Source organism: Apium graveolens, chromosome 6 (assembly GCF_009905375.1).
Source record: "Apium graveolens cultivar Ventura chromosome 6, ASM990537v1, whole genome shotgun sequence".
NCBI classification, from domain to species: Eukaryota; Viridiplantae; Streptophyta; class Magnoliopsida; order Apiales; family Apiaceae; genus Apium; species Apium graveolens.
The window spans coordinates 215,148,643-215,171,840 of record NC_133652.1 but is presented as its reverse complement, the minus strand read 5'-3'; the positions used below and the strand labels follow the sequence as shown (position 1 = coordinate 215,171,840).

The 23,198-nt window shown below is 35.4% G+C and overlaps 1 protein-coding gene and 1 pseudogene across 1 annotated transcript in view; one reads left to right on the top strand and one right to left on the bottom strand.

The window, feature by feature from the left end:
- Positions 1 to 23,198, bottom strand: part of LOC141665727 (histidinol dehydrogenase, chloroplastic-like) — a 73,356-nt gene that overhangs the window by 8,811 nt on the left and 41,347 nt on the right. The window lies entirely within an intron of this gene.
- On the top strand, positions 6,364 to 22,797 carry LOC141668480 (putative 3,4-dihydroxy-2-butanone kinase pseudogene; annotated as a pseudogene).

The window sequence follows — 23,198 nt, the reverse complement described above, 5'->3', positions numbered from 1 at the left end:
ACTCCTTGAATTTTTATTTCTTCAAAAATTCATAATGACTTCACAAAAAGTTGGAACCGTTAAAATTCCATTGTTCGATAAAGAAAATTATATTATGTGGAAGAAGAAGATGCTCTTGTTTTTACAAGTTCCAAATCCCAAATATCTGAACTTGTTAAAGAAGGGTCCAAAAATTCCGATAGTTATTGAACCAGAGGTCATAGAAGATAATGTTGTAATTACCAAAGCTAGAACCTATGTAAAAGAGCCTGAGGATTTTACTCCTGCTGAAAAAGAAGAAGCCTCCTTGGATGCCAGCCTTCAATTAATTTTAGTTGATTCCCTTGATTCCTTGATGAACAGATATGTGATGAACTGTAAAAATTCCAAACACATCTGGGAAACTATTGAGGTGATTAATGAAGGTACAGAGGAAGTTAGGGAGAACAAGTTAGAGATCCTAACCTCTGAGTATGAACATTTTAAATCCAATCCAGGAGAAGGAATTACTGAAGTGTTCGAGAGGTACAATGCATTGATCAACAACCTGAACATAAACGGAAAATATTACTCAATCAGGGAGATCAACAAAAAGTTCCTTTTAACACTGCTAACTCATCTTGAACATAGAATCACTGCCATAAGAGAAGCTAGGGATCTGAGTGAGATTTTTTTGGATAGACTCTATGGTGTGTTAAAAACCTATGAGTTGGAGCAGATTCAGCAGAAGGAAGTCTACGGGAAAGGTAGAGTGGTCAGCACGTCTACTGCTCTAGTAGCTGAAGGTCAACAACAACAACAACAACAATCTCAGTAGTCAGAGAGAATGGTACAGTCTTCCAAGGCTGAGGAAAATGTGTTAGTAGCAGAATATGATCCTCCTACTACAAATCAATCTGGTGATGCTTTTTACTCCTTGGAAGAGCTGGAGCAATTGGAAGATGAGTCAATGACCCAGATTGTCAAGAGATTCTCTAATGTCAGATTCAAGAGAAATCCCAAGTTCAAGTACAAGTCCAACTACAACAGATTCTAGAAAGGTGGATCTTCATCCTCTAACACCAGCAGTGGTGGATACAAAATAGGGATGGTTGATCGGAGCACCATTCGATGCTTTAACTACAATGAGTTGGGACACTTTACCACAGAATGCAGGAAGCCAAAGCAAGTAAGGAAGAACTCTTGTGATTCAAATCAGAAGAGTAACTCTGAAAGGGCTTATCTGGCAAAGGGAAGAAGCTGGGATGATACTGATAATGAAGATGAAGAAGTTGGGAATCTTGCTCTTACGGCTATTGATGGAAATACTTCATCGTCAAGAAAAGAGGTAAAATTTACTGATGCTGAATTAGTTTATCATCTATTAGGTTCCTTAGATTGTGCTCGTCGTGATAATGAACTGTTAAGTCAGCAGATCAAAGAACTTGAGAAAGAGGTCAATGAATTAAGACTTGTGCATATTAATCAAGACAAATTAAAAGAACAAGTATCTTTTCTAGAGAATAGAGTTAACTGTTATAGATAACTTGAAATTATTCTCAAAGACAAGATCACCGGTCTTGAGACTAAGGTTAAAGCTTACTTTAATTCTTGTTCGAAGGCTAAAGAGTTCTATAGTAAGCAAGCTGTTAATCAAACATCTGGAATAGGTTTTGATTACAATGCTGCTATTGGAGAATTAGGCATAAACTCCCCTCCTCATGTATGTGCTAAAGGTAGGGAAGTATCACATGTGCTTAAGGGTGTTGATAAACCCCTCTATAAAAGATCAATTGCTGAATCATTTGATGAGACCTCCTTTATTATTCAAGAAGAAATACGTGCTGAAGATCGTGCTAATGAGAAGGTTGTTTCCAAGTCAAGTGTGTCGAAAGTTCCAGTCAAAGTTGTGAAAGCAACTGAGACTAACTCAGACACATATGAGTTGGATAACAAAAATGCCATGTCTACCATGCATAATTTGCCTGTTGTTAATCCCTCTCATAAAGTTTGTGGTGTTTCTAATTGTATGTCTTGTGCTTTTAATTTGATGTATGCTTATTTTAATGGTAAGCATGTTTCTAGTGATAAGACTACTCCTCGTCAGCATGTGAATAATATGAAGTATGATAGGTCTAAGACTGCTAGTCCTCCTAAGGCTAGAAAGGAGACATTTGTGCCTAAGCCTAAACAGAAATTTGTTAAGGCTGTTTACAAGGTCAAATGTCCAGTCATTGAGAAAGTTGAGAACATTAAAATTAAGAATGTTGTTTTGCCTGACAAAGGTCAATTTTACAAGTATGCCGGACCCAACCAAGTTTGGGTTCCGAAGAAGGTTTAATCCATTTGTATTGCATGGCATTAAACAGGTGGAATCGGTAGTGTAGATTCTTGACAGTGGATCGTCAAGACATATGACCGGAGATAGATCCCTGCTATCAAATATGGTTGAGAAAGCTGGCCCAGTGGTTATCTTTGGAGATAACAACAAAGGTTTAACTGAGGGATATGGTTGTTTGCAAGATGGTAATGTTATCATTGAACTTGTAAACATTTTCTGTATTTTTGCTATATTTATATAAGTTTTTATTTGTATTTTCTGTAATTGTAAATATTGTTTGAGGTAGTACAGTTGTTAGGAGTTAACAATTGTATGATATATGAAATTGAATGCTGATATCTTTTTGATAGATAATTGGTATTTAATTCATTGATATATATTTTTTAAAAATAGGATGCAACATAATTATTGGTATCTAAAGTACTTGACAAGTATCAGTCCATGATATATTGTTAATATTATGTTGCAAATAATTGTGAGCTTTTGACATGAATGAGAATTACTTAGACTTTACCCTAAGTGATCAATGCTTTAACAAAAACTCATTCATATTGAAAGTCAAAATCTTTATTTCTCTTCTTAATACTGCTAGGTCATCAGTCTGTGTCTTATCAAATCATTTATCTTTTTAGGCATAAAAACAGACTTGTGCACTCGAACAGTTTTAGGAGATAATCAAACTTCTTTCAACATTGGTGATTTCTTATTTCATTTAAAATCTTTTGAAATCACTATTATACATCATCTCTCTCAAAAGATTAAATGTATGATTTTCATTCATTATAGATCTTAAGTACATTTTATCTATATTGCCATATGTTCTGTGATACAGGTTCAGCCTCCAATGGCCTTCTTTCATTGATAGTCATGAGGTTGAAAACCCACAACATTTATCCCAGACTATAAAGATAAACACAGAAACAGAACCAACCAACACTCTCTTAACACTAAAATGTAGTATGAATGAGCGTGAGGGAGATAGTGCCTTAGTGCACCACAGAAGGAAGGTTCTGAAGTCAACCCAGCAGCTCTGTCTCCTACAAAGATGAGTAGTATTTAAACTGGGACAACTGTTAGCCCCCATACATCTTCTCAAAAAGATATAATGGCTGAAAAGGCATAAAAACAGTTACTAGATTCATCCTCTCAACAGGGTGCGTCTATTGAAATTCTTGATGCACAAGGAAAGGTTACACACACAAAGGATGAGTTGACGGAAATAAGAGTTTCGGCCATTTTAAGGTCAGATTTGATTGTTCAAGGTTCTTTAATGGACCAATTGCCTTTACAGGTGTTAGGAGAGGATACTGATCCAAAAGTCATATGTCAGTGGTCAGTGTCTACCTCCCCAGGCTTAAATCCCCTGGATGCATCTGCGGATAGTGGATCTGACATAGGCGCAGATCGGAAATTTGTTGACAATGATTCAGATATTACCTGATGAGTCACAAGGAAATGTCTTCACGGACATTAGAAGGGAACTTTGATCTTTATGCTAAATTCGTTGGATCATTGTTTACCTTCCCAGAGTTTAAATCTGGAACCCTAAAAGGAAACTAGCAACTTGTAGATTATGGCTCAGATTCATCTGACGAGTTTAACAAGGATGGGGATTTGCGAACTCCCATTGCACCACCTGTGACCTCCTTAAGGATGGCTAAGGTGATTTTCCTTGCAGGTACAGCTGAATTTTGGAGCTATGAGAGGAGTGATACACTTGTGAGAATGAGTGTAAACACGAGTGGAGAGAAGAGTGAAACATATATGAGGTACACTAAACAGAATCACACACTCACAGTGAGGAAGAAAGAGAAACTACTTGTTATTTCTTTTCCAACCAAGTGGAATATGAGAACTCCTTTAGGCAACGGCATATATTCCTTCTCTAAGGGGGAGATAAAAGCTTAAGTAATAGTTTGGAGGATTCCTCAACTAAGGGGGAGAAATAGCAGGGAGGAAAGAAAAAGATAAAGGTAAAACACATGTACACTACACCACACCATTGTTGTTTGTAACTACGAATCCTATTATACGGGAGAGATGGTAAACACAAAGTGATTTCCTAGTGATCAGAAGAAGTGATTTGGTTCATCACTATTCTTCATAAGGGAATAAGCTATTTTCCAAAAGGGGAGTACCATTGGTTCTTATCTGCGGATCCTATTGTACGGGAGATGTGGTAATCGAAGGTGATCTCCTTTAAGCAGTTGATTCTCATAAGGGGAGTAACAAGAGAGATATGCGCTTCTCAACAGGAAATATGGTTGTACAAAAGAAGATGAAACTACTTGAAGATATGTTCAGTCTAGAGGAACATCTATTTGGGATCTGGAAAATGTTAAATATAATCCACAACTTTTCTGCTATTTACTTTGCATTTCTGTTTACATCTTTTTCTTATTTGTTAGTTGAGTTATCCTCTAGGTATTTGTTGTTATTGTCTAACAAACAAATAGGGGGAGATTAAAAGGCATATGTCATAGCCTATTTGTTTATTCGAGGATTTAACTCAACTCAAATAAGAATGTAACAAGTAAATAATGGATCTACCGTCAAAGAGGATTCAGAAACAAGGTTCATCTACAGTCTTGAGGAATTAATTCACTGGAAGAAATTCAAGAAATTGATCAAGCCTCAGTGATATAAACCAAGATTGTGGATTTAATCAAGTGTCAGAGATCTTGTCAGGGTATCAGATAATTACAGGGATTTAATCTGAAGAAAATTAAGTTATTAAAGTCAAGATATGAAGAAACGTCATAGAAGTTAGTCACTCATTAACCAGACAGTACATCGAGTCTCAACATTGAACTGGTCGAATTGATTCATAATTTTCAGAAGAATAGTTACAGTTCAAGAGTAGTATTAATTCTCTATTAATTAATTAAGTCATATAATTTAATTAAGAAAATAAATTATATCTGCAAAGATTAATTTATTGATTAATTGAATTAATTGATTAATTAATTTCGAATTAATATTATTGATTTTCAGAAGTGTATTTGAATTAAAATCAGTTTTAATTCAATAAGACAATTAAACTTGAACTGGCATGACAATCCAGATTGTCATACCGATTGTCTTACCAGGTCATTTTTAATTGTCTCACCGAAAGTTCTACTAGCTGTGGGATTGTCTTGCTAGTTCAGGAGATTGTCATACCGAAAGTTCTACTAGCTATGGAATTGTCTTGCTAGCTCAAGTGATTGTCTCACCGATTATCATGCTAGTTCAAAATATTGTCTCACCGAAAGTCATGCCAATTCTCAGATAGTCATGCTAGTTCAATTGATTTTGTTGATTGTATTATTAAAAGACAAGCAGCAGAAGACATTCAAAATATTCAACCAACCAAGAACACAGCAGCCGCAGAAGAAATATTTTATCTCTCAACTGCACTTCAAGATTATCAATTTCTAGTTTTAAAGTTAAATCCAAACCACTAGAAATCATTCTCTTGTTCTTGTGTAACTATCTAGCGGATCAAAATCCCGAGAACTTAATCTCAAATTGCTTCTAGCATTTGATCTTTTCATTACAAAAATAGAAAAAGTTCATGTCGAATTATTCTAGATTTGTGATAATCTATTTGAGATTAATCCCTTGTAATCGATACCGTTGTTGTAACACCTTTCAAGTTTAATAATAGTTTTATTTAACTTAAATTTTGATTCACTTTTTTATTCCGCATTAAATTCGATTAAACGGTATAGTCTGTATTCAACCCCCCTTCTACAAATATATTGGGACCTAACAAATTATAAGAATATGATGAATGCAATTAATGTATTTGCCTTAAGTTTTGAGAGAGTCTATGATAAGGTTCTTATGTACAAGCTTCACCAAGATGAGTATTGTAAGTTTGAGATTCTAGTAGGAAGTAATAAACACATATGTGAGTTAGAGGTGCTTGAGAAGGGAATTCTATTTTCCATTTCATTGAACTATTTTTATGGTATTGAAAGTTTGTATAAGATCGTGATGTTAGTTGTAGTTTGCCTACGAAGGAACTTCTTCTGATTAATATTGTCCATCTTAGGGTTAGGAATAAAGTGCCAGCTGATATGAGGGTTTTCAGCTTTATTAGCTCGACCCTTCATGTTAAACAAAGTTTGTTGACAGGAGATAATGAAGCAGTTAGTAATTCAGTTGAGCCAGTGGTGGGAGATGTTACTTTTGGTGAGATAATCAGCTTAAGGTGTATTAAAATAAAAGTGGTCTGTAAAACAAATAAGAATCATGAAGAGGTATACATTATTAAAGGGAATGTTAAAGGGAAGTGGAATGCTTCTGAATTTTATACAGAGGAGTCTCCAGCTCATCAGGTCTTGCAGCATCGTGACAAATCACCACCAAGATTTTGCGGCAAGAATTTTAAGTCATTTACTATAGCCAAATTTGAACATGGGGGAGGAAACATTGTTTTAAAACAAGTAAATAAAGGGATTTCTGAATCTGGTTGGGTGTATGCGGTGGAATTGTACTTCCAGGAAGTTGGTAATGCATGGGCTGAAATAGGAAAGAGAATATTTTTGGGACTTCTAGGGAGATGTCATGTAAGTGCAGGTGTAGCCACTAGAGTGGTTCACTTTTCAGTGGCATTTCAAGGTAAAAAAATAATTAATAATCCAGAAGATGTAGTGACTCAGTTTATTGAGGGTCTTGTGAAAATTTATCCTGAATTATACTTCTCAAATGGCTTTCCGAAAGTGAAGGTTGTATTGCGTTCTGATGCTTCAAGTAAAAATGATAAAATTTCTGTTATATCAGGAAGTCGAAGTGGCCATGAGCCTGCTCATATTGGATTTATGGGCAAAGGGATGCTGACATCTATTATATGTGGAGATATTTTGCATCTCTGTTGGTTGACCCTCTTATTGTCAAGCAATATACTGGGGATCATCTAAATTTCTGTTTCGCCAGTGAGCAAGCAAAATTCGAGGGCTACAAAGTAAAGATGGTCAGAACGATGGGTGTTGGTCTTTCTATATGCATGTTGCCTGGTCAAGTGTCCTCTGATTTTCCAGAGCCTAGGAAAATGGATCTTGGGCTTGGTATACATGGGGAACCAGGTGCGGTTGTAACTGATGTCCATGTCGTGGATTCTGTGGTTTCTTATGATCACATACTTTCACCGAAAACTAACTATCTTCCTATCAAACGTGAGAGTAGAGTGACATTTATGATTTGTGGAATGGGTGCCACTCTAGTTATGGAATTGTTAGGTCCCAATATGTTTATAGAAGGGGGGTTGAATACAAACTATACCGTTTAATCGAATTAAATGCGGAATAAAAAAAATGAAACAAAATTCAAGTTAAATAAAACTATTATTAAACTTGAAAGGTGTTACAATAACGGTATCGTTTACAATGGAATTAATCTCAAATAAATTATTACAAATCTAGAATAAATTCGACATGAACTTTTTCTATTTTTGCAATAAAAAGATCAAATGCTAAAAGTAATTTGAGATTAAGTTCTAGGGATTTTAATCCGCTAGATAATTACACAAGAACAAGAGAATAATTTCTATTGGTTTAGATTTAACAATAAATACTAGAAATTAATGTTCTGAAATATTGCAGTTGAAGATAATAAGTTTTCTGCTGCTTTCCTTTTTTTGTTCTTGAGTTGTTGGATATTGAATGTAGTCATCTGAATGATCTGCTGCTGTTGACATTTTATAATTCAATCAATAGAATTGAAATGTACTGACAAGATAATCGGTGAGACAATCCATTGATCTAGCAAGACAATCAGCATGACTATTGAATGAACTGGCAAGACTATCGGCAAGACAATTGAATGAGCTGGAAAGACTTTCGGTATGACAGTTTAACTGACCTGGAAAGATTTTTGGTATGATAATTGATTGTCATACCAGTTCAACAGTTTGTCTTGCTGAATTAATATTGAATATGAATTCACAATCAATTCTGAAAATACATAATATAAATTCAGAATTAATTAACCAATTAATTTAATTAATCAATAAATTAATCTTTACAGATATAATTTATTTTCTTAATTAAATTATATGACTTAATTAATTAATAGAGAATTAATACTATTCTTGAACATCAACCACTCTTCTGACAATCTTCTGAAAATCACTGAAAATTATAAATCAATTCCACCACTTCAATGTTGAAATTCGATGTATTGTCTGGTTCATGAATGACTAACTTCCATGACGTTTCTTCATGTCTTGACTTTGATAACATGATTTTCTTCAGATTAAATCCCTGTAATTAATTGAAACCCTGACGAGATCTTTGTCACTTGATTAAATCCACAATCTTGATATATATCACCGAGGCTTGATCAATTTCTTGAACTTCTTCCAGTGAAGTAATTCCTCAAGTTTATAGATGAACATTGTTTCTTAATCCTTTGACAGATGTTACTTTGAGAGATCTCTTTGACGATAGAACTACTATTTACTTGTTACATTCTTATTTGAGTTGAGTTAAATCCTCGAATAAATAAATAGGCTATGACATATGCCTTTCAATCTCCCCCTATTTGTTTGTTAGACAATAACAACAAATACCTAGAGGATAACTCAACTAACAAATAAGAAAAAGATATAAACCGTAATGCAAAGTAAATAGCAGAAAAGTTTCGGATTATATTTAACATTTTCCAGATTCCAAAAGAAATTTACAAGTGAATACAAGATAGATGTTCCTCTAGACTGAACATATGAATATATTTGTCTATCTTGATTCATTAAGCTTTAAGCATATTGCATTAAGTTTTGAGCTATTCGAATTCAGTTGTCTTCCCTTCCGAATTCACCTTCTTCCAATTCTTGCAGCAACTCCTTGTCAAAGACACAATCCCTTTATGAAGTGAAATTGTCTGGTCTAACTGGTTGAACTCCAACTGACTTTAGCTTATTCTTCAATTGATTGTACCTTTTAATGTTCTTTTGACAGTAAGTTTGAATCAGATCAGCAGCTTTAGATTTCAACTCAGATGAGTATCCAGCAGTTCTTAAGTGATGTTCCATCTAGACAAGATGCTTAGCAGAGTAGTCTTTAAGAGATTGTGAATCGAGATGGCAGATTTGAAGACAGTCAGACTTAAAGAATCTTACTTGAAAGGGTAAGTTGACCACTTGAGGACTAGCCCTATTAGCAAACTCTTTTAGCCTTTCACGAAGGACTTCATTAAATTCTGAGCTTCTTTTGACTTTGTTGAGAAGAACCCAAATCTCTGATAAAGAACGATTCTCAAACAAATGAAGTGATACCTTAAAAGATTCTTCACTCTGACAATATACAAATATGCTCATTTCATTTAGTGATCTGTCAAAAGCAGCTGAGATCCTTGAGATTTCAGTCTTGATAGCATTCATGTACACGTCATTATTTGGATTAGAAATTTCCAGCCTGTCGAGAAGATGTAGAAACTCCCTATCATTGTTTGTACTCAGTTGAGGTATATCAATAACTCTTCTTGCTTCATCCCATTTTTCACCAATCTTCAGAGTGACATCTCTTCTTCTTGCTTCAGCTTTAATGTCATGAAGATGTTGCTTTTCAAGAGTTTTTGTTCTTTGGATTTCTTTCCTCATTGATATCTTTTTAAGTTCAGCGTCTTTTCTCTTCAACTCTGACTGCTGCTGCTGGAACTCTTTCTCAAAAACAGGATCCACTTGAGCTTCCTCTTCCCATTCTTCAAAATTACTTTCCTCCTCAGCTTCAAAGAAACCAGCTTTATCTTCCAAGACTGGTTCAGTGGGAACATCAAGAATATCGAAGTCATCTTGTTCTCCACTATAGTAGACATCATCAGCCTTCCTTGTCTCTCCAGCAGAAGAATCTTTTTCTTTTCCTTTTGCACTTCTCCCCTGCTTCTCCCCCTTAGTTGAGGAATCCTCTACAGATTTTCCTTTAGACCTTTCATGACCTCCATTACCTCCAGAGCCCGAGCCTCCACCAGACGGCCCTTCAAAGAAAGTCCTTTGCTCTTCATTAGGGCAGTGAGAATTTTTAATCATAAAATACAAGTGCTTCATCCCTTCATTGAGATGTTCCATGCCATTTTCTATCTTTAGAAATCTGGAGGAGTCCAGTGAATGGTTCATTTCAATCAGATTTTCAAGAGAGTTCATTTTTGTATGGATAAAGTAGAGGTTTGAAATGTCTTCGGCTGATAAAGTTGGAGATTCCTGAATGGAGTTAAGCTTCGGTATCACAGTGGTCTTCAAATCTGAGATATCATTCTTGATGAATGCCAGCTAATTGTTGACAGAGGTGGAAGAAAAAGACCATTCAACCACTTGTGCTTTGAATGTTTGAGCCTCAGCTTGACTTTTAGCAAGTTGTTCTTTCAGAGTAGCAAATTGAGCTAACATGTTTTCAGTGTTTGTGTCTGTGTGTGCGCTCACTTGAATAACTCTCGTTCCTGGTTCACTCATCTCACGTGCTTGTGTTTCTCTCAATATAATTGCTCGTGAGGAGCAACAATTGAAATCACCCTAGCCTCTTCAAGAGAGGTCAGTGGTGGTGCAATGGGAATTCGTGAGTCCCGATCCTCAGTCAAATCTATCTTTTCATGTGAAATAGATGTCTGAATTGCTTCAGGGATAGATTGACCGAGTTGCCCTCCACTTTCTCCAGATAAATCTGCGAGTGGAGAATCCCGTGAGGGAGCCAGAGGAGTTGGATCTGGGAGGGGAGAAAATGACTCTATTAGAGGTGGCTGAGAGTCAGATTTTCCCTCTGAAGCATGTGACTGCTCTTCTGTCGTAACTATGGAAGGCACTGTAACCGACTCAATGTGCACTCCTCTCTCTGTGTCCTGAGTATCATCTATTGGTATGTATTGAAAGAGATGTGTCCTAAGTCCAATCATGTATGATGATTTAGGAATAACTTTTATGTAATCTGTTTTGATTTCATTGATATTAATAAAAGACTTGTTTTGGTTTTATTGCGGGCTTTATCTATTTAAGTGTTTAAATAAGATATACCATAGTTTAGAGTAAAGCCTTTAATGGATTATGATGAGATCATAATAATGAGACTTAAAAGATGATAACTCTGAACTTAAATATTTCCTGGTCGTAGGATTACTAACTGGTAATTAGTAATCCGCAAAGATCGGTACATACTATGTTTGCTTCATTATGAAGGATGTCTGTTCTCATAGACATTTGTGTGGTGACACTATAGCTAGTATGTAGGTGCTTATTATAGAATAAGTTCACTGAACATGACTCACACAGCTGAACAACTGATGGAGTTCACTCACGTGTCAGCAGATGTTCACATAGTGATAGTTGTACAAGTATCCTTAGACTTGAGGTCATCATAGTCATCTTGTGTACACTGAACTATGCTTTGGTTTAGTTCTTAGTCTCCAGGGACAATTATAAGGGCTCTGCTGGGTATAGGATTTTGTACACGAAGATAGTGTATGATCAATAAAGGATCTACCCCTTCTAGTGAAGGAAGAGAATGTTCAATGCTGATCCACTTATGCTAGTTCAGGAATCTCTGGCCAGAGTGAATGAAATTAGAAAGGAGTTTCTAATTTACATTAATTAGAACTAAGCATAGTGAATGGGAAAGCATATGATTAAATAAGATAGGCTTTGCACAAGTTCCATGCCTTGTATTTAATCGTGACATTGCAGGGTAGAAGGAATTGATTGTACGGTAACTATTCACTGAATAGGTTCTTGGTATTCTAAGCAGTGAATTCGTATTATCCGGATAGTCGCGATATGCTGAGAAGTATCCCTCACGATGTAGAATAAACATGATTAATTTATTAATTAATCATATTTAATAAATTAGAGAATTTATATAAATAATGATAAAATAGTTTTATTATTATTTATTTCTACTACCGGCTTAATATTGAACCTACAGGGTCACGCCATAAAAGAGAATGATTTAATGGTGGAGGAATTAATTAATAATGGCTGGTAATTATTTATTTATGAAATAAATAATTAATTAGCAAATTTAATAATTGATTAAATGAGATTTAATTAATTATAAATTAATTAAGAAAAGTTCTTAATATTATTAATTAAGAATTTAATTTTGGAAATTAAATTAAGTGAGAGAATTAATTTTCTAAAGTGTTTAGAAAAGGGATTAATGATTAAAAGGTGTTTTAATTATTAGTTAATTGGTTAATAAGAATAATCAATTAAAGGGTTAATAATAATAATATTTTATGGAAAAATTTCAGCTGAAAATTTTGCCTATAAATATACTATTATAAACCCTATTTGCCTCAACCTAAAAAGTTGAGCAAACCCTAATTCTCCCACCCCTTCCTCCTCCATTACGTTGATCTCTTGGTGGATACCGGTGGAGTGCTTCACAGTTGAGGAGCAGCTGCTAGGGATCTCCGCTCATTGTTCTTGAATCGCTTTTAAAGGTTAGAAATCGATCACATATGATTTAATCACGATTTGTATGCCTTTATTTGGATTTTATTTCAAGAAAATTGTTTTACCATGCTTCTGTGATGTATAAAATTCTTACATGTATGCTTCCATTGTGAGTAATGGAAGTGTGCTTGACTCAGTACAAGATGCCATGGCCCTATGGCGAATTTTAATAGATTCATCCTGTTGAGAGAATGTCTCTAGTAACTGTTCATTGGCCATTTCAAAGTCCATGTCCTGTTGGGAGGACAAGGATGGGCTTTCAGATGCCTCAGTAAATGTTCTTCTTTTCTTGGGAGGAGGCAGAGCTGAGGGTTCATTCACATCCAAAAGCACACTACTTCCTACTAACCTTCTCGATAACATTTTTGACAGTGGGGGAGAGTTTGAGAGAGGTTGTGACTCTGTGTTTGGCTCTATGACCTGGGATTGAAGCTGCGGTTCTACAACTTCATGGTCAGCCCTATCAACCACCGGGGGTCTTTCAATAGAAGTAGGAATAGTTTGAGAGTGAGGAATTATTACCTGCAGTGGAAGAGCATCAGATGTTTGTGCTTGGGTGGCTTGAACCACTGGAGGTTGAGCTTGCTGTTCATGACCGGGAAGACTGAAAATTGGTAAAGGAATGAAAGTGGCCATGAAAGCGGATACAAGTACTGGAACTTGCATGAATTTGAAGGTAGTGTCTTGGCGTGTGTAGATCTTTTTGTTTACCGGAGGGGGTTCAGCTACTGATGAGTTAGCAAAAAGAGCCTTATGCTCAGATGAGAGAAGATGTTCTGCTATAAGCATAAGAAATCGAGCGTAGTAGCAAGAAACCCTAGGATTCGTAGAATGATCACGCAAAGCTGTAGTGAGATGTCTCAGAAGAATGGGTAAAAGTAATTTGCCAAAATTGATCCTTTGATTGAAAACAACCGCAAGACTAATATACTGCAGAGTGGAAGTGATGTTGTGAAAATTGGATTTAGTGCAGTTGGCAAACACTTTGGAAAGTGTATCGAAGAAAATATCCCATTCCGAAACCAAATTGGATTTAGACAGCTTGGTCAAATTAATCACCCCCTGATAGTGAATGACATGAAAAAAGTTTGAAATCTCATTGTTAGAGGGTAAATTACAGAAATTGTCCATTAGAAAATTTAACGCTCGATTGATGATGGTTTCATCAACGACATACTGTGTGTTGGCCACGGTGAATGATAAAGAGTTAGAATCAGGGGCCACAGTAGAGGTTGTGCAAATCAGTCTAAGCAAATCGACATTTAATAGAACATTGGATTTAATAGCAGAGCTAACAATCGAATGATCATTTAAAAATCTAATCCACGGCTTAAATTTTTCAAGACTACAATTTTCGGGATTAAAATAACCAACATGATTATGCGAGACAATATGGAAATTGAGAGCCATTAAAAAAATTCAATGAACACACACTTTCAGAATTTTAAGAATTAAATTAAGAAAATTCGAATTAAAAACAAAAAATTAATAATTCGAATTAATTCAATTATATCCAAAAAAATTAGAAAGAAGTGTATCTTGTTATTTTTAACCCACAAAATCAGATAAGCAAACAGATTTATGCAAGCCCACTACACAAAACCAGATTAAAGTTCAAAAACACAAGACACAAAAACAAACAGATTCGTTTTTGAAGGGAAAAAAAATTGGGCAGCACTTCTTCCTGTATGTATACATATATATGTATATCACAGTTAAGTGTGCTGAGTAAAAACTCGAGCAAGAGGATCAATGGCGATCGATTTGTTTTGTTAAAGCAGAAGAGAGAGAGAGAGAAAGAGAGAGAGAGAGAGAGAGAGAGAGAGAGAGAGAGAGAGAGAGGGAGAGAGTCGAAGAGAGACAGTCGGATGTTTTAAAATAAAAGAGAGAGAGAGAGATGTAAACTAACAAGGCAAAACAAAAACAATTGACTAAGTAGTATAACTGGTATGACAATTTGGGATTGTCTTACCGATTGTCATACCGATAGTTATACTGGGCAAAACTAGGAATATAAAACGAATAAACCAGAAAGACAAACAGATTGTCATACCGATTGTCATTCTATTACAAAAATACATATAGAAATATCTAATATAAATTTTATAACTGGCATGACAATTGATTGTCATACCGATTTTCATGCCAGTATAAAACTATACTGAATAATTAAAATAAATACAGTTAAACTGAAATGACTTTCAGCAAGACAATTGTAATAGTCTTGCCGATTGTCATTGCAGTTACAAAACAAACAAAAAAAACAAAAACATAAAAACACAGAATACAGAATATTAACAATTACAGAAAACTAAAATAAAGACTAATATAAATATGGCAGAAAATATTTACAAAATTAAAATATTTCAGAGATAATTATATTTTCAGTCCAATAATAGATTTCTTTTGAATTTTAGCAAATAAAATTCATAGAAGAATATTTTTAGAGAAAATAAAATATTCTGAGATATTAAAATTAACAAGTTGAATAAATAAAGAAGATAAGATAATAAAAATTACATAGAAATAAGCAAGAAATATGGTAAACATGATAAAATAAATTTGCAAATGAATTTTTCATTCATGAAAAATTCATTTGTAAATTAATTCAAGAACAGATCTCAGATATTAACTAGTTTAATCACTAAAACTATTCAACATACCCAATTTACCAACTAATCTGATAAATGTGGATTCATCAAGAGATTTAGTGAAAATATCTGCTATTTGTTCTTCTGTTGGAACAAAAAATAGTTCAACAGTACCATTCATGACATGCTCTCTTATGAAATAATACCTGATGTCGATGTGCTTGGTCCTCGTGTGCTGTACAGGGTTGTTGGTGATGGCTATTGCACTTGTATTGTAACATAGAATAGGAATTTTGTTGAATACAGAGCCATAGTCCCGTAGCTAGTTCCTAATCCATAAGATTTAAGCACAGTAGCTTCCAGAAGCAATATATTCAGCCTCGAGCGTTGAGTTGGAAACTGTTTGTTGTTTCTTGTTGTACCATGAGACTAGCCTTCTACCAAGGAATTGACAACTCCCTGAGGTGCTTTTCCTATCAACAACACTTCCTGCGTAATCTGAATCTGTATATCCAACAAGGTTAAAACCAGATTCTTTAGGGTACCAAATACCTAGATTTGGTGTTCCCTTAAGATATCTCAAGATTCGTTTAACAGCAACGAGATGAATATCTCTAGGATCCGCTTGGAACCTTGCACATAAGCATGTAGCATACATAATATCTGGTCTACTTGCAGTAAGATAGAGTAGCGAGCCAATCATACCTCTGTAGCTTGTGACATCTACCTTAATGGAGTTTTCACATGGTCCAAGCTTGACAGCTGTAGATGACAGAGTCCTTGCTGATGCAGAATCCTCTAGGTTGTACTTTTTAAGGAGTTCCTTGAGATAGTTAGATTGACAAATAAATATTCCATCTAACCTTTGATTTACTTGTAATCCAAGAAAGAACTTCAGCTCTCCCATCATGCTCATTTCAAATTTGTTGTGCATTAACTTAGCAAATCTCTTACAAAGACTATCATTAGTAGACCCAAATATTATATCATCCACATAGACTTGGACTAATATAGTATCATTTTTATGCTTTTTGGAAAAGAGAGTTTTGTCTATGACACCCCTAGTAAAGCTATTTTCAATAAGAAATTCAGAAAGAGTGTCATACCATTTTCTCGGGGACTGTTTGAGACCATAAATATCTTTGAAAAGAAAGTAGACATAGTCCAAATGAGCTGGATCTTCAAAACCGGGAGGTTGCTCTCCATACACTTCTTCATCCAGCTTTCCATTCAGAAATGCACTCTTGACATCCATTTGATAAACTTTAAAGTTCGAGAATGCTGCGAATGCCAGAAATATCCTGATGGCCTCTAGTCTAGCCACTGGAGCATAGGTTTCATCATAATCAATGCCTTTAGCTTGAGAATACCCTTTAGCTACCAGTCTTGCTTTGTTCCTTATAACCACACCATCTTCATCTAGTTTATTCCTGAATACCCACCGAGTACCAACAGATTTCTTGTGTGTAGGTCTAGGTACCAGTTTCCAGACTTGTTGATGTTCAAACTGATTGAGTTCATCTTGCATAGTAATCACCCAATCTGGATCAGTCAGTACTTCTTCAATCTTCTTAGGTTCCATCTCAGAAAGAAATCCAGAGAACAGACATTCATTTTGAGTAGCACGTCTAGTTCTGACTCCAATATCTGGATCACCAATAATCAACTCAAAAGGATGAGCTTTATTCCAGACAGTCTGTCTTAGAAGATTGGATCTTGATGATTTGCCTTGAAATATATTGGGATGTTGTGTCCTACTAGTTGATCCTTCAGCATCTCCCCCTGAGTTGTTTCCAGGTTGACTTGATGATTCTTCGTCAGTAACAGTGGTATCTCCATTGTTGCCAATGTTTCCATCACCATTACCTTGAGTATCATCATGATTAACAGGTTCTTTACCAGCAGCAACCTCAGGTTCTTGATCATTTTCTGATTCTGAATCTGACATATCATCAAACTTCAGTTTCTCAGAAGGATCTTCAGTTTGGATACTAAGGAGTTTAGTGTCATCAAATGTAATATTGATACTTTCAGTTACTTTATGTTGATCAATGATATACAACCTGTATGATCTTCTTCCATAACCAACAAAAATACCCTCATATGCCTTTGCCTCGAATTTACCACGACGATCATCTCCATCCTTGAGCACGAAGCATCTGGCACCAAATACATGAAAGTATTTGATAGAAGGTTTCTGTTCATTCATAATCTCATAAGGAGTCTTCATGAGGTCCTTGTTGATTAGAGTTCGATTCTGAGTATAACATGCAGTATTGACAGCTTCAGCCCAAAAGTACATTGGAAGACCTGATTCACTTAACATAGTTCTTGCAGCTTCAATCAATGTACGATTCTTCCTTTCTATCACTCCATTCTGCTGAGGGGTTCTAGGAGCTGAATATTTTTTGGTAATCCCTTTGTCTGTACAAAATCCATTGAGAGGTGAATTCTTAAATTCTGTTCCATTATCTGACCTTATTGCTCTAACAGGGACATTAGAATCTAACTCGATCAACTTGATATGATCAATCACAACTTGTGGTGTTTCATCCTTAGAGTGCAGGAATAAAACCCACGTATACTTGGAATAGTCATCAACTATCACAAGACAGTAACACTTCTTTGACATCGAAAGAACATTCACTGGTCCAAACAAATCCATGTGCAATAATTAAAGAATACCAGTTATGGAGGATGTGTCAGTGCCTTTGTGACTTGCTTTCTTTGACTTTCCTTTCTGGCATGCCTCACACAGTCCTTCTGGGGAGAATTCCAGTTGAGGCAGACCTCTGACCAATTCTCTCTTAATAAGATAATTCATTGCTTTGAAATTGAGATGGGAAAGTCTCTTGTGCCATAGCCAACTCTCATTTGACGATGCCTTTGCATAGAAATAGCTGACTTCAGGACTGCTTCCAGAGTTCATGTTAGCTACGAATAGATTACCTTTCCGGATTCCCATCAAGGAGGGTTTTTCACTTTTCTTGTGCAGGATCTGACACTTTAGCTTGTCGAATAAAACATAGTAGCCCTTGTCACAGAACTGACTGATACTAAGCAGATTGTGTTCAAGTCCTTGCATAATATACACATTTTCAATGATAACATTTCCAGCTTGCAAACAGCCATATCCCTCAGTTAAACCTTTGATGTTATCTCCAAAGGTAACCACTGGGCCAGCTTTCTAAACCACATTTGATAGCAGGGCTCTATCTCCGGTCATATGTCTTGACGATCCGCTGTCAAGAATCCACACTACTGGTTCCACCTGTTTAATGCCCTGCAATACAATTGGATTAGACCTTTTTCGGAACCCAAACTTGGTTGGGTCCGGCATACTTGTAGAATTGGCCTTTATCAGGCAAAACAACATTCTTAACTTTTATGTTCTCAACTTTCTCAATGACTGGACATTTGACCTTGTAAACAGCCTTGACAAATTTTTGTTTAGGCTTAGGCACAAATGTCTCCTTTCTAGCTTTAGGAGGACTAGCAGTCTTAGACCTATTATGCTTCCTATTATTCACATGTTGACGAGGAGTATTCTTATCACTAGAAGCATGCTTACCATTAAAATAAGCATACATCAAATTAAAAGCACAAGACATGCAATTAGGAACACCACATACTTTATGAGAGGAATTAACAATAGGAAAATTATGCATGATAGGCATGGCATTTTTGTTATCCAACACAGGTGTGTCTGAGGTAGTCTTAGTTGCTTTCACAACTTTGACTGGAACTTTCGACACACTTGGCTTGGAAACAACCTTCTCATTAGCAAGATCTTCAACACGTATTTCTTCTTTAAATAATAAAGGAGGTCTCATCAAATGGTTCAGGAATTGATTCTTTATAGAGGGGTTTATCAACACCCTTAAGCACATGTGGTACTTCCCTACCTTTAGCACAGACATGAGGGGAGTTTATGCCTAATTTTCCAATAGCAACATTGTAATCATAACCTACTCCAGAAGTTTGATTAATAGCTTGCTTATTGTAGAACTCTTTAGCCTTCGAGCAAGAATTAAAGTAAGCTTTAACCTTAGTCTCAAGACCGGTGATCTTATCTCTGAGAATATTTTCGAGTTGTCTATAACAGTCAACTCTATTCTCTAGAAAAGATACTTGTTCTTTTAATTTGTCTTGATTAATGTGCACAAGTCTTAATTCATTGACCTCTTTCTCAAGGTATTTGATTTGTTGAATTAACATTTCATTATCACAACGAGCACAATCTAAGGAGCCTCCCAGATGATAAACTAATTCAGCATCAGTAAATTTTACCTCTTTTCTTGACGATGAAGTGTTTCCATCAATAGCCATAAGAGCAAGATTCCCAACTTCTTCATCTTCACTGTCAGTATCATCCCAGCTTCTTCTCTTTTCCAGGTAAGCCCTTTCAGATTTACTCTTCTGATTAGAATCATAAGAGTTCTTCCTTACTTGCTTTGGCTTCCTGCATTCTGTGGCAAAGTATCCCAACTCATTGCAGTTAAAGCATCGAATGGTGCTCCGATCAACCATCCCTGTTTTGTATCCACCACTGCTGGTGTTAGAGGATGAAGATCCACCTTTCTGGAATCTGTTGTAGTTGGACTTGTACTTGAACTTGGGATTCCTCTTGAATCTGACATTGGAGAATCTCTTGACAATCAGGGCCATTGACTCATCTTCCAATTGTTCCAGTTCTTCCAAAGAGTAAAACTCATCTTCTGATTGATTTGTAGTAGGAGGATCAAATTCTGCTACTATCACATTTTCCTCAACCTTGGAAGACTGTACCATTCTCTCTGACTATTGAGATTGTTGTTGTTGTTGTGGTTGTTGTTGTTGTTCTTTAGCTACTAGAGCAGTAGACGTGCTGACCACTCTACCTTTCCCGTAGATTTCCTTCTGCTGAATCTGCTCCAACTCATAGGTTTTTAACACACCATAGAGCCTTTCCAAAGAAATCTCACTCAGATCTCTTGCTTCTCTTATGGCAGTGATTCTATGTTCAAGATGAGTTGACAGTGTTAAAAGGAACTTTTTATTGACCTTCCTGATTGAATAGTATTTTCCATTTATGTTCAGGTTGTTGATCAAAGCATTATACCTCTCGAACACTTCGGTAATTCCTTCTACTGGATTGGATTTGAAATGTTCATATTCAGAGGTTAGGATCTCTAACTTGTTCTCCCTAACTTCCTCTGTGCCTTTATTGATCACCTCAATAGTTTCCCAGATGTATTTGGAATTTTTACAGTTCATCACATGTCTGTTCATCAAGGAATCAAGGGAATCAACTAAAATTAATTGAAGGCTGACATACAAGGAGGCTTCTTCCATTTCAGCAGGAGTAAAATCTTCTGGCTCTTTTGCATAGGTTCTAGCTTTGGTAATTACAACATCATTTTCTATAACCTCTGGTTCAATAACCATCGGAATTTTTGGACCCTTCTTTAACACATCCAGATATTTGGGTTTTGCAACTTGTAAGAACAAGAGCATCTTCTTCTTCCACATAATATAATTTTCTTTATCGAACAGTGGAATTTTACTGGTTCCAACTTTTTGTGAAGTCATTATGAATTTTTGAATAAATAAAAATTCAAGGAGTGGAAGAATCACAAAAGTCTAGGATCTTGATTTTTTCGTTAATCAGAAGGCTCTGATACCAATTGTTAGGTCCCCATATTTTTGTGGAAGGGGGGGTTGAATACAAACTATACCGTTTAATCGAATTAAACGCGGAATAAAAAAAATAAAACAAAATTCAAGTTAAATAAAACTATTATTAAACTTGAAAGGTGTTACAATAACGGTATCGCTTATAATGGAATTAATCTCAAATAAATTATTACAAATCTAGAATAAATTCGACATGAACTTTTTCTATTTTTGTAATAAAAAAATCAAATGCTAAAAGCAATTTGAGATTAAGTTCTAGGGATTTTGATCCGCTAGATAATTACACAAGAACAAGAGAATGATTTCTAGTGGTTTAGATTTAACAATAAATACTAGAAATTAATGTTCTGAAATATTGCAGTTGAAGATAATAAGTTTTCTGCTGCTTTCCTTTTTTTTGTTCTTGATTGAATGTAGTCATCTGAATGATCTGCTGCTGTTGACATTTTATAATTCAATCAATAGAATTGAATTGTACTGGCAAGATAATTGGTGAGACAATCCATTGATCTAGCAAGACAATCGGCATGACTATTGAATGAACTGGAAAGACTATCGGCAAGACAATTGAATGAACTGGAAAGACTTTCGGTATGACAGTTTAACTGACCTGGAAAGACTTTCGGTATGACAATTGATTGTCATACGAGTTCAATTGTTTGTCTTGCTGAATTAATATTGAGTATTAATTCATAATTAATTCTGAAAATACATAATATTAATTCAGAATTAATTAACCAATTAGTTCAATTAATCAATAAATTAATCTTTGCAGATATAATTTATTTTTTTAATTAAATTATATGACTTAATTAATTAATAGAGAATTAATACTTTTCTTGAACATCAACCACTCTTCTGACAATCTTCTGAAAATCACTGAAAATTATGAATCAATTCCACCACTTCAATGTTGACATTCGATGTATTGTCTGGTTCATGAATGACTAACTTTCATGACGTTTCTTCATGTCTTGACTTTGATAACATGATTTTCTTCAGATTAAATCCCTGTAATTAATTGATACCCTGACGAGATCTCTGTCACTTGATTAAATCCACAATCTTGATTTATATCACTGAGGCTTGATCAATTTCTTGAACTTCTTCCAGTGAAGTAATTCCTCAAGTCTGTAGATGAACATTGTTTCTTAATCCTTTGACAGATGTTACTTTGAGAGATCTCTTTGATGATAGAACCACTATTTACTTGTTACATTCTTATTTGAGTTGAGTTAAATTCTCGAATAAACAAATAGGCTATGACATATACCTTTCAGGAATTGATGATTATTTCCTGAAAAGTTGTTCCCAATATGCAATTGGAGCACGGACTGGCCGTCGATAAGGTATACACAGGATCATTTCTAACCTCTCTTGAAATGATAGGACTCTCTATATCTGTTATGAAGGTAAATTAGGCAATCTTGCATAGACAAGATGCTGAAATTAAACCTCTAAATTGGCCTGTTGGAATTGATCTTAATCATCCACCCGTCAAAATTCATGTTCCTGTACCACCATCTCATTTAACAATAACGGACGATACCTTGAGTCAATTACAACAACTCAATTAACAAGGGCGAATACTTGAGGGTGCTATTGAAGCAGCAATATCTGCTATTATTGGAATTAAGGACAATTTAAATGACTGGAATATTCAATATGATTTTGATAGTGAAGGGTCAAAGGTGAGGGCAAAGGTGGTGTCTGAGCTTGTTTCCGATTATAGAATAGTTGTTCTCTTTGTGGATACGCTGCCAAAGAGCATATTTCTAGAGATGTCAGCAAAGAAATGGAAAGTATAAGTGTTTTATATGAAGATGAAGCTCTTCCTTGCCTTTATGAGAATTCACTTTTCTCTTCAGATCAGTTCCCTTTACAGCAAGGAATGTTCAAGCGAGTCATGCATCTAGGTCATTATTTTTAGAACCAACTAGTCGTGCTTCTGGTTTTGCTCCACCTCTGTGCTTCACTTGCATTACTACTGCTGCATTTTTGGGCTTTATTGACACTTGACTATATGCTTAAAGGAGGTATAGATGTTTCATTTGTGTACTTATCAAGTGTTCAATCTACTTGTACTCCTTGTTGTATTGCTACTTCAAGGAAAGGTTGGGACAACTATGAAAAATCTACTTCATCCTTGAGGACAAGGATGATCTCAAGAAGGGGCGAATGTCACGAATGGGCCAGGAATCATGATATA